The sequence below is a fragment of the Dermacentor albipictus genome, chromosome 1 (assembly GCF_038994185.2).
Source record: "Dermacentor albipictus isolate Rhodes 1998 colony chromosome 1, USDA_Dalb.pri_finalv2, whole genome shotgun sequence".
Taxonomy (NCBI): Eukaryota; Metazoa; Arthropoda; class Arachnida; order Ixodida; family Ixodidae; genus Dermacentor; species Dermacentor albipictus.
Genome location: NC_091821.1, coordinates 401,688,435 through 401,698,334, shown reverse-complemented (window position 1 = coordinate 401,698,334; position 9,900 = coordinate 401,688,435). Strand labels below are relative to the sequence as shown.

Genomic DNA, 9,900 nt, shown 5'->3' with positions numbered 1-9,900 from the left:
GTTTCTATGTTCCCAAAATAATAAAAACTTTTCTCTAAACGTTTTTTGACGTACGGCTCTCACGTGTCCTATATTCATAGAGTACGATCTAGCTAAAGCAAGATATTGCGTGCCTCGGCTACTTCACGTTCTCTGAAACGTCGTGGCATGAAATGCTAAAGCGCTGACTTTGATGCATGCAGTGCGTAGAAAATCTGTGCACTTGTTTTCAACGAGAAATGTAGGCAGTCTCATATATTGGTCAAATTATATTGTTCTGTGAGATTATATAGGCCGTGCGTTTGGCTGAAATGAGAGCAGATGCCGTGAGTGGATATGTGTTACGAAGAACGCCACCAATCGCGAAATCACAAGCTTTACGTGGAAGCCAAGTGGCAGGCCTGTCACCGATGCCTGTCACAGGCCTGTAATGCTAGTATCAGAACAGTTAAGCAAAAGTACCTTTAGACGTGCACGCCCAAGTCTGTTAACACGGTCATTACGTATCTTGGAATAAAAAACAATGTTAGAAATGTCTTAATTTTACAAAACATGCTATAGTGCTGTTCCCTTTTGGTCCAAGTATGCGGCACAGTCCAAGAGTGCCTTTATACCTGAGCAGGACGCATCGTTGGTAGAAGCACTGTGAGGCAAGAAGTGGCCGCATATGTATAAATTATGTTATTTATGGCTTATGGGACATTGCATGTTGGGGGAAGATTGTTGAAGTACTGAATTTTAGCAGGAAGTAATTTCGCTCAGTGCACCGTACAGGATCGCGTTAAACACATGCTTGTTCATGCAGCATGTGGAAGCGAACATTGCTGCAAGCTATAAATAGTTCCAGAACATTAATATGCTTGTTCCCAACGACCAAACAAGGAACTCGGAAGGAGCTCTTGTGGCCGTGGTTGCTGCAACTGACCAGGTGTTATGTACTGACAGAAATGATGCATGAACAACAGTGTTTTCACTTCACAGCAAAGAAAAAGTACTTCTGCCGCATAGAATGGATTTGAGTGGTGTGTTTTGTATTAAAGGAGCTTTTCGTATCTTATTCAACGCCGGCTACAAGCTTTCTCCTTGCGTGAAAGTCAGTGACGACAAATCAACGGATGAAACGAAATGTACAAAGGCAAAATGTGCTCACATGGCACATGCAAATGTGACCTAAGTGTCAATGACAAATTCAGTTAGTTTTTTGGACGTTTATTCTGTGTTTATGATATATATCGTGGGTACCTAAGAAAAGTAAGCCGAAACGCAGGCAATCATACACAGAGTGTCAAGCTCCAATTTTTGGCTTTCAGGGTTTTTTTTTTGTTCAACTCCGGAGCGGAAAAAAAAATAACTGTTTAAGACGGTTTGACAATTCTAACCAGTCCATGTTCGCTTGTATAACCGAAAAATATTTACATGAAAATAGCGTAAACTAATTTTGTAGATGAATTCAACCGTGCTCCTGAGCTGCATAAGAATACAAAAAAGAAAGGTATGCGTGCTTTTTAAGGCTGCGGTGGATCTAGAAAAAGTTATATTGGAATCTCTTTGAAGCGAAAGACCAAAGAAGCTGCTCGATAGGGACTTTACAACTAAATTTGATGTGCACAGTTTTTTTTTAAACGTGGTACAAGCGTTGTCGCGAGGAGTAAGGCTATGTAAAATGTTCGCCAAGGAAAGTGCGGGGAAGAGAGGCGTGTGGGCACAGAGTAGTACCACGCAAATATAGTTAAGCATTTATACCTACTGTGTCACAGACGCATGCCCATTTTTGAAGGCGTGGCTGAGAGTGGGCACATACACAAAGGGCCAAGAATAGGTAGTACAAATATAGCAAGTTTAAGCAACTGAAATAAGCCGTTACCAATGTTAAGAGGCATGTGCGCTAAGAGCCCCCATTGTAGTTTAGGGTTTTATGTCATGATTTATTTTTTATTACGCAGAACAAAGGTGCGCTCATTGGCACTAATTAATCCATCCGAATTTCTTAATTATAAGCCATAGCATCTCGTGGCACATAGCTGCTCAAGAAAGGCATAGGTTAAATGTCGATAAGAGGTCAAAGAAATTGATTATCACGCGTTCTTCTTCTTCCACTGAAATATCAGTGTGCTTTGAAAATTCATAGAAGCCAACATAACATCAAGCAGATTTTTGTCGCCATTTCTTGTTTCATTAGGCAAAGGATGGATGTTCACACATGGAGCTTTCCTTTTTTTGTCGATGTTCAGTTTTCGTATACTTCAGCACGAAAGCCTATAAAAAAGCATCATACTGACACGCATGTCAGCACCAGGGTTCTTTGCAAATGAAATCGAGCAATAAGATTACGAATAATTTTATGATATGGCTACAGCAGCAATATTAACAAATTGTAAAAACACAATGGTAGCTTAATCAAGGAGTCACTGGAAAACAATCTGCCAGAAGATCCGGATCATGTTTAACGAAAATATGTACAAGTGGCCAAAATGTGCTGACGAAGATCCAGAACGGGCTTGGCTGTGATACCTACGAGGCTGGCACCCTTTTAAAAAGATTTTTAGTTATCGTATGATTAGATACATCGCGAAATCGCTCTTCAGGGACAGCACCGGAAAGCAAGTCGACGTCGTCCATCTTGCGTGGACATGAGCGGTGTTTACCTAGCACATATTCAAGAATATAATCAAGCTGTCTGCACCGATTCGCCTTACAAGTTTTCAGCAATGGGCAAGGCCTCGAGGGGAGCTGCCGCTTCCCTCACTCCAGGACACTCTCCTAGAGTACTCCTGAGCGAAGCCTTTTTTTCGCACAATTTTACCTTGCCCTGTCAAATTTTCCTTTCATTCTCCCATTTCTTCCGAACGATGTCCATGTACCAATCATGGAGGTCACACCATTTTATTAAAACTTCTTTCTGGGCGAGTTGGTGCATACTTGACATAAAAACTGTTACAGCGCAAACACATGCGTTGTGTCCTGTCCTTCATACTTTGTGGTTGCATGTGTTTGTGCTGTAACAGTTTTTATGTCAACCATCTTATTATAACGGAAAAATTTTCAACACCAATTCCAGATAGCAGGCATAACAGGCAAAGAAGCCTTCCTTTTCAAATAGACGTTGATGAAACGCAGCTTAAAAGCATTAGGTCTTTTCCATCTCACCTACTTAAGCTTAAATACCAGTGTGACCAAAAGCCACTGCACAGCTTGAAGGCGCTTCTTAACGGGAAACTATATGGCGGTGATCAAATTCAAGCTTCCACGAGTTTAATATTACGGCGCTTTTCTTACGACGCGACACACTGAAAATCGTCCTCTACCGGCACCCTTTTGAAATCGCGCGAAGTTCGTTTGTGTTTACAACTGCGGCAGCATAGTTGAGCTTCGGAGTTTAACAAATCATAACGTTCTGGTTCAGTTCCGTTTCAATCAAGACAATATGTGTATCCCGGTTTTCGGTTCAATACCGGTTCGAGGCCCGGGTCACATATTCCCTTCGTTTCACGAGAGAAGCTTTTCACGAAAGTGGTTTGCAAGGACTGCTCTTGCATCGAAAGAATCGAGAAAAAGCTAGAAATGCTCTAATGTGTCTGAAATACATGCCCACGTGACCGTGGTGCACCAGTGGCTGCAATAATAAGTTACATATTGAAGCCAGAGATCACTGCTATCTATATGTAAAAATAATCTGCAAGAGAGGCGCGCGAGCCTTCACATCTTTTTACCAATCGCTTGACATGTGAAACCACATTTAGCTGGCGTACTGTATGCGACTCGTTAAACCTAAACTTGTTCGCTCTCTCTGCAGTGAGCAAATGTGTCACTTAGTGTAAAGCAAGCTATCAACGCACCCACTCGATAATAAAAATGAAAAAGAAATCGATTCCTCGCTACGAACACACCAGACTTGCGGCAAAAGATTGCAGGCACGAAGGAGAAAAAACACTTCATGCAAGAAAAAGAAAAACAAGAGCTCTGAGCCAAAAGGAGGGTTTACGAGTCGCGACAACAAAAGGAAACAGGAACTCCGCATATGCTATAATTACTTCCGTCACGCACACGCAGCTACCATACATGCCGGGCACATACTCCCCCGAGACATCCAGCTCAATCTATACCGATAGGCCCAGCGTAATGAGAGTGTGGATGGCAGAGACTGTGTTTTGCCGTCAGATAATGCCAAGCCTTTCTCTTTCTTGAAGGTCACGGCCCCTGAGACCGCTCCAATGACACGACTTGAGGTCTGTGGTGGCTATAGTGCTCTTGAAACAATCAAATGGCCACACACTGCGTAGTAAAAAAGAACTTGCGATTTGAGTGTAACAGCGGCAATCGACCTCCGGTGTGAAGACTTGCTACGTGAAAGCGATATCAACAATGTTTAATCTCATTGAGGAGGCCGGTAAACTCAGATGCTTTTCGGTGCCTAGATTTTACCGCAGCGGCAGCAGCTAAGTTCTTGAAACTAGGCTTGTCTTGCCTGCTCGTCGGTCCTTTCGTTCATACCGTCGTGCCAATGAGGACCGTTGGCGTACTCGAAGCAAATTTTCGTCGTCAGGGCGCCTCATCTCCCCGCGCTTCACCAGCGCTTACTCACGAAGGAAAAAAGAAAAACACCTTGTCTACGACGGCCACCACGTGAATTCAAACCCATGTCAGCGCAGCAATGTTCATTTCAGCGTAGGTGGACTTCCCATTGCGCTATCGTGTGATTTTTTTTTTCAAATTATTTATTACACTGAATAAAACGGTGTATGTACAGCTACTATTTACAGTATTTTGAGTGCGAGATGGTCATAACCAATGACAGGAAAACAAGCAGTACATAGGAAGGAAACGTTATAGAAACGTCATGCTAAAAACTAGAAAGCGCAGGCTAAACACCAAATAAAAAGTATACAACTCCGGCTGACATTCATTTTTATTGTAAAAGCCATTCAGGTGCTTTATCATTTGAGTGAAATGTGGTTTTGAAGAAACAATTCTTTCTGCATTTCGGTCTGACATACGAGTTTCTCATAGTCTGCGCGCCTATAAGCGAGAACTATGAATTAGTAAGTCCTCGGCAAGATACAAGATAGCGGATACTGTGAAACCTTAGAAACAACTCTTTTTTGAGACCTTTATGGAGAACATTCAAAACAAAATCTAATATTTACAGACAATACAGCAGTGCTCAAAAGTTTCAGGCCCATTGCATAGTTACAAAAGCGACGGTCAATGACCCATACTAAACTATCCTTTTCCGAAGCAGTGTTGTAACTGGTAACGATTCAGTGTGTACTTTGTAAAAAAATGGTATTGCTGAGAGTTCATCTTGAATTTTGCAAGCCACCATGTTGTGTTTTAATGACATATATCGATCAACAAAATATCGGTGGGAACAGTGCCAATGTCGATTTCTCGTAAAAAAATTTTTAAGACAGAACAAATATTACAAATGTTTAAAAAATAAGGAACCGCGTCATTAATTGCACATAAAAATGAAGCAAACCTAGCCTCCAACAAATAACTAGTCGAAAAGAAGTGAAACCTCCCTCAACGGGAACTGTGTAAGATGAGCGTAGCTGTATATCGCGGTCGGCGTGGTGCAGAATGTGTTATGCGTGAAAACGATATGTGTGGGGGCTTTGGTGATGTACTATGCGTTATACATGCGTGAGGAGTACGATTAGAGAGATGCACATATTCACACTGCCGAATATGTGCACTCCGCACCACGCCTGGCACCATATAATGATACGCATAACCTTCGGCAGTTCCTATTCATGCATGGAGGTTTCACTTAATTTGTTTGCGCGATGGCCGGCTTGGCGTAACCAAAGCGTTAATGACCTCATAAGCAGCGGAGGGGGGTGGCAGCGCGTGCATGCGTGATTAATGCCCGAGTCGCGCGTTCTCTCGCTTTGGGTCCCCTTTAGACACCTTCCATCCTCGCTAGTCGGGTGTTTACCAGGGCATCGTATACTGCGTGCCGTAGCCCTTTTATAGCATAGGCTGACGCATTTCCGTCCTAGGTCTGACGCCTACTTCGTACACATTGCCCATGGGGAACGTCGAAAGGCGGAAGGACTCGTACAATGTTTTGCGCCGGTGCGCCTTTTGTTATCGCGGAGAGTAGGTCGTTCGTCACTGTATTCCGGATGGCAGCTATCAACCGCTCACACAATGGGCCTAAAGTGCCCATTCTCGCTTTGTGTCGAGAAAGGGGTTTTCTGGCTTCACATGCAATTTTTGGACTGACCAAATACATAATGCTACGCTTCAAAATATCTCCGCGTCTTGTAGGTTAAAAATCGGGAACCCACATAAATTTTGAAAGAAATTCTGTGAAACATTGAATGTGAAACCTCGCGTGATGAAGAACCTTAGAGAAATAGGAAATTGTGTTCGCTAGAAACACGTTGTTGGCTTCTTCTCTGCCCAATATTGAAAGGCAGTGCTGGACAAAGCTATGCATGTAGCGATCAAGGGCTGGAACACGCTGCATGTCTCCAGTAAGGTACACTTAATCTGTAGGCATGCAGCGGAACACCTATATATTTAGGTGGAACGCAAGACCATTCGATGCCAGCCTAATGGGATGGTGTGATGGCCCATGATATTGACACGTGTGCTTATGTTTATCGCGCGACCACGTTTCGCCGCTTAACAATTGTAATCGCACAGCGAGGGACGCGCCTGCATGTATGCGACGTTTCTGGAAAGTTATCAATGCTTCTACCCGGCTGTCTGTTGTCGCCGAACCTTGTGTTATCTGATTTCATCGCGTAACGCGAATGGCGTAGAACTTCGTGGAAGGCACGCGGGTCCGAACGATTAGTCTGGAACATTCGACGACTGCTCTATAAAAGCCGACGCGCTTGACCCGCGGATCAGATTTTCGACGATCGCCGACTGTGTGATATAAACCACAGGCCTGAGCTGTCGCACGATAGCAGCACTGGGGAAATACTGTAAGGTATTGCACTACACAGAGACTCTGAGAGCTGTGGCTTCTGTGGATATACTTATCGCAGAGGCCAGAACGAACTGGACGAGGATTACGCTATGTGGCACCGCAAATAGACGGTTCTTCACACGATGGCGGTGTGTTTGCGTGCAATTCTTCATTGGCAAGCTCGTAAAAAACCGCGTGAGCGGCACAAAGGAGGCGTACATGCCAAGAATGATACTCAGCATCAAACATTGGTCATACCTAAAATAGGGAATAGGCCGTCATTCAGGCGGTTCGGGAATTGAACGTTTAAACCAATGACTACGTCGATTCCAACAATGACATCGCATCGGTAATGATACATAGTTTTTACGTAGTAGCTCACACGATTTACGGCCGCTAAATGCCCGCTGTTAAAGCAATACGACTGATGAAGCCTGGGAAGCAAGTTAAGAAACTGCTCCATCACCGTCAGCTTAAACAATAGCTTGCACAAAAATGGAGTTTAGAAAATGTTGTAAGGAAGTGTATTTAAAGGTAATCTAAAATGATACAACTGAGGTGGTCGGGACAGGTGAGGATATCCTGAAGGAGTTTGAAGAGAAACAGAAGGTCAGCGCGATTACGTCAGGAGCGAAGGGCAATGACAATAATCGAACAGTGTCATAACAAGGTCCAATTTCACTGTTTGCAAAGTGGTGGTGATATATGCGTTGAAGCGTTTTCTGGACCCGATCTATAATGTCCCTGTTGGATCTGGAAAAGTCATTCCAGACGACCGACGCATATTGAAGTTGAGGAAGACCGTTGTGCACGACTTGTGGAATTGTGTAGGAGACGAACTCCCTCGATAGTCTGCAAACAGAGTCAAGAAAGCGCATACCCCGCATAGCAACGCGTTTAGTGTGAGCAGAAAAGTGTGTGGTTGCATCGAAAAGTACACCGAGATCAATGATTTGTACCTTGTACGACGGTATAAAATCTCCAGAAGAAGAAAAAGAAATGCTTACTGTTTTGCGTGTGAAAGTCGCCAGTTTGGTCCTAGCTGCATTCAAGAAGAGGTTTTTTTTTCACCCCTTAGAAAAGGAACGCAGGTCCGACTGCAGGGTGCGACAGTCATCAACAGTCTCAATTTTCTTTAAAATTTTGATGCCATCGGCCTATAGAAGGAAAGAAGAGTTCCGAATAACGAAATGAACGTTTCAGCCGAATTCTTGTTTATATAACGGAACGGTCCTATCTTCGGCTTGCCGGTCATCCCAGAGCTGGTCTGCCAACTTTGAACTTTTGTGAGCCGCCTCCCAGCGGCGACGACGCCGATGGAGGAGGTCCCCGGTGGCTCCCGCAGCCGGGGCAGCGTCGGGAAGAAGCGAGCTCGAGAATTCCCGTACTGTGGCAACGGCCGCGATCACGGACGCGTCGCAAACGGAGTTGTTTTCATTACCTTGGTTGCCGGCGCATTCCCACAGCATGTGTCGCAGCGTTGCTCTCGGTCCGCAAGCTTTACAGGCATCTGTTGGATATAAGCCCGGGTAGCAGTGATATATGACAGCGGTGTGTGTCTGGATCAAGCTTAAGGTTACGGCCTCATTCCTGTTAATTTATCGTGTGGTGGCGGGAATGTGCGTCTTTTGAGTTTGTAGTGTTGGGTGAGGTCTCTGAACGTGGTCAGGCGATCACCCTACGCCCATTGGGATTCCTGTTGCTGCATTTCTGTTGTAGGGTCCCGATCCAGCAGATCCGATGCCCCGCTCTCGTGGGCGGAGACCCCGCCGAGATAGGGGCAAATAAAGAAACGATAAGTTAATGGAAATGAAAGTGGATGAAAAAACAACTCGCCGCAGGTGGGGAACGATCCCACAGCAAGTGGTAGAGTATCGCACGCGAACCTGCGGCAAGTTGTTTTTTCATCTCGTTTCATTTCCATTAATTTATCGTTTTTTACTGCATTTATTAAGCACAAATAATTTCCCCTATGTGGTCCCCGGTGTCAGTGTTTGTTGGCTTCTTACGATATGACTAATAAAAAATCGGGCTCCTCGGTTAACCCCCTTTCTTCTCGTTTATTAAATAACGAGGGTCTCAAATCCCGCAACATTGATGCCTTCAGGTAGCAAGTGTGGGTTTATTTACCGATTGTCTTCACCCAAAAAGATCACGTTCTCGCGACGCCCATGGCAGAAAGGATGTTCCACGTCCGCCGCCAAGGTCAGTGAGTGGTGGCGATAGCTAGCACTCCCAGAATTCTACTAGGAAAAATAAACACCCACGCAAGTGGATGGGAAAACGGCGCCGCGGTAGCTCAAGTGGTAGAGCATCGCACGCAAAATGCGAAGGTTGTGGGATCGTTCCCCACCTGCGGCAAGTTGTTTTTTCATCCACTTTCATTTCCATTCATTTATCCTTTCTTTATTTCATTTATTAAGCACAAATAATTTCCCCTATGTTGTCCTCGGTGTCAGTGTTTATTGGCTTCTTATGATATGACTAATAAAAATTGGGCCCCTCGGTTAACCCCCTTTCCTCTCGTTTATTACATCAGTAAACAGTGCCAACTTGCCCCTTTTCCTTTGAAGTACCGGCTCGGAGATCTGTGTCATGAAACTTGCGAGATTTCCGCTAGTGGAGCGGCCGGTGAAAAATCCATGCTGATTCGGAATGAGTGATCTTCACTGTAACAATATCTTGTGAAGAGCAAGCTCAAAAATCTTAGATGGGGCACAGAGAAGAGAAATCGGACGATTATTTGGGACATCGGTTTTACAGCCAGATTTAAATAGAGGAAACAAATTTGAAGTTTTTCACACGTGAGCGAAAGTGGAAGCATTCAGAGAGTTACTAAATATGTATGTCAATACTGCGGAAAATATACTACCGTAAGCCTTTAGAATTGCGGAGGATATTCCATCAGAGACGCAGGATAGGGAAGGCTTCAAGCGCTTAAGGCATTTGCTGATGAGCTTTTCATCAAACAACACAGCATTATATGTAGGAACCGT

General features: G+C 44.3%; 1 non-coding gene across 1 annotated transcript; it reads left to right on the top strand.

Annotated features, from left to right (window-relative positions):
• The first annotated feature begins 9,192 nt into the window (after nt 1-9,192).
• On the top strand, nt 9,193-9,265 carry TRNAL-CAA (transfer RNA leucine (anticodon CAA)). The gene has a single exon. It is a non-coding gene; the product is annotated as a tRNA-Leu (tRNA).
• Nucleotides 9,266-9,900: the final 635 nt, after the last annotated feature.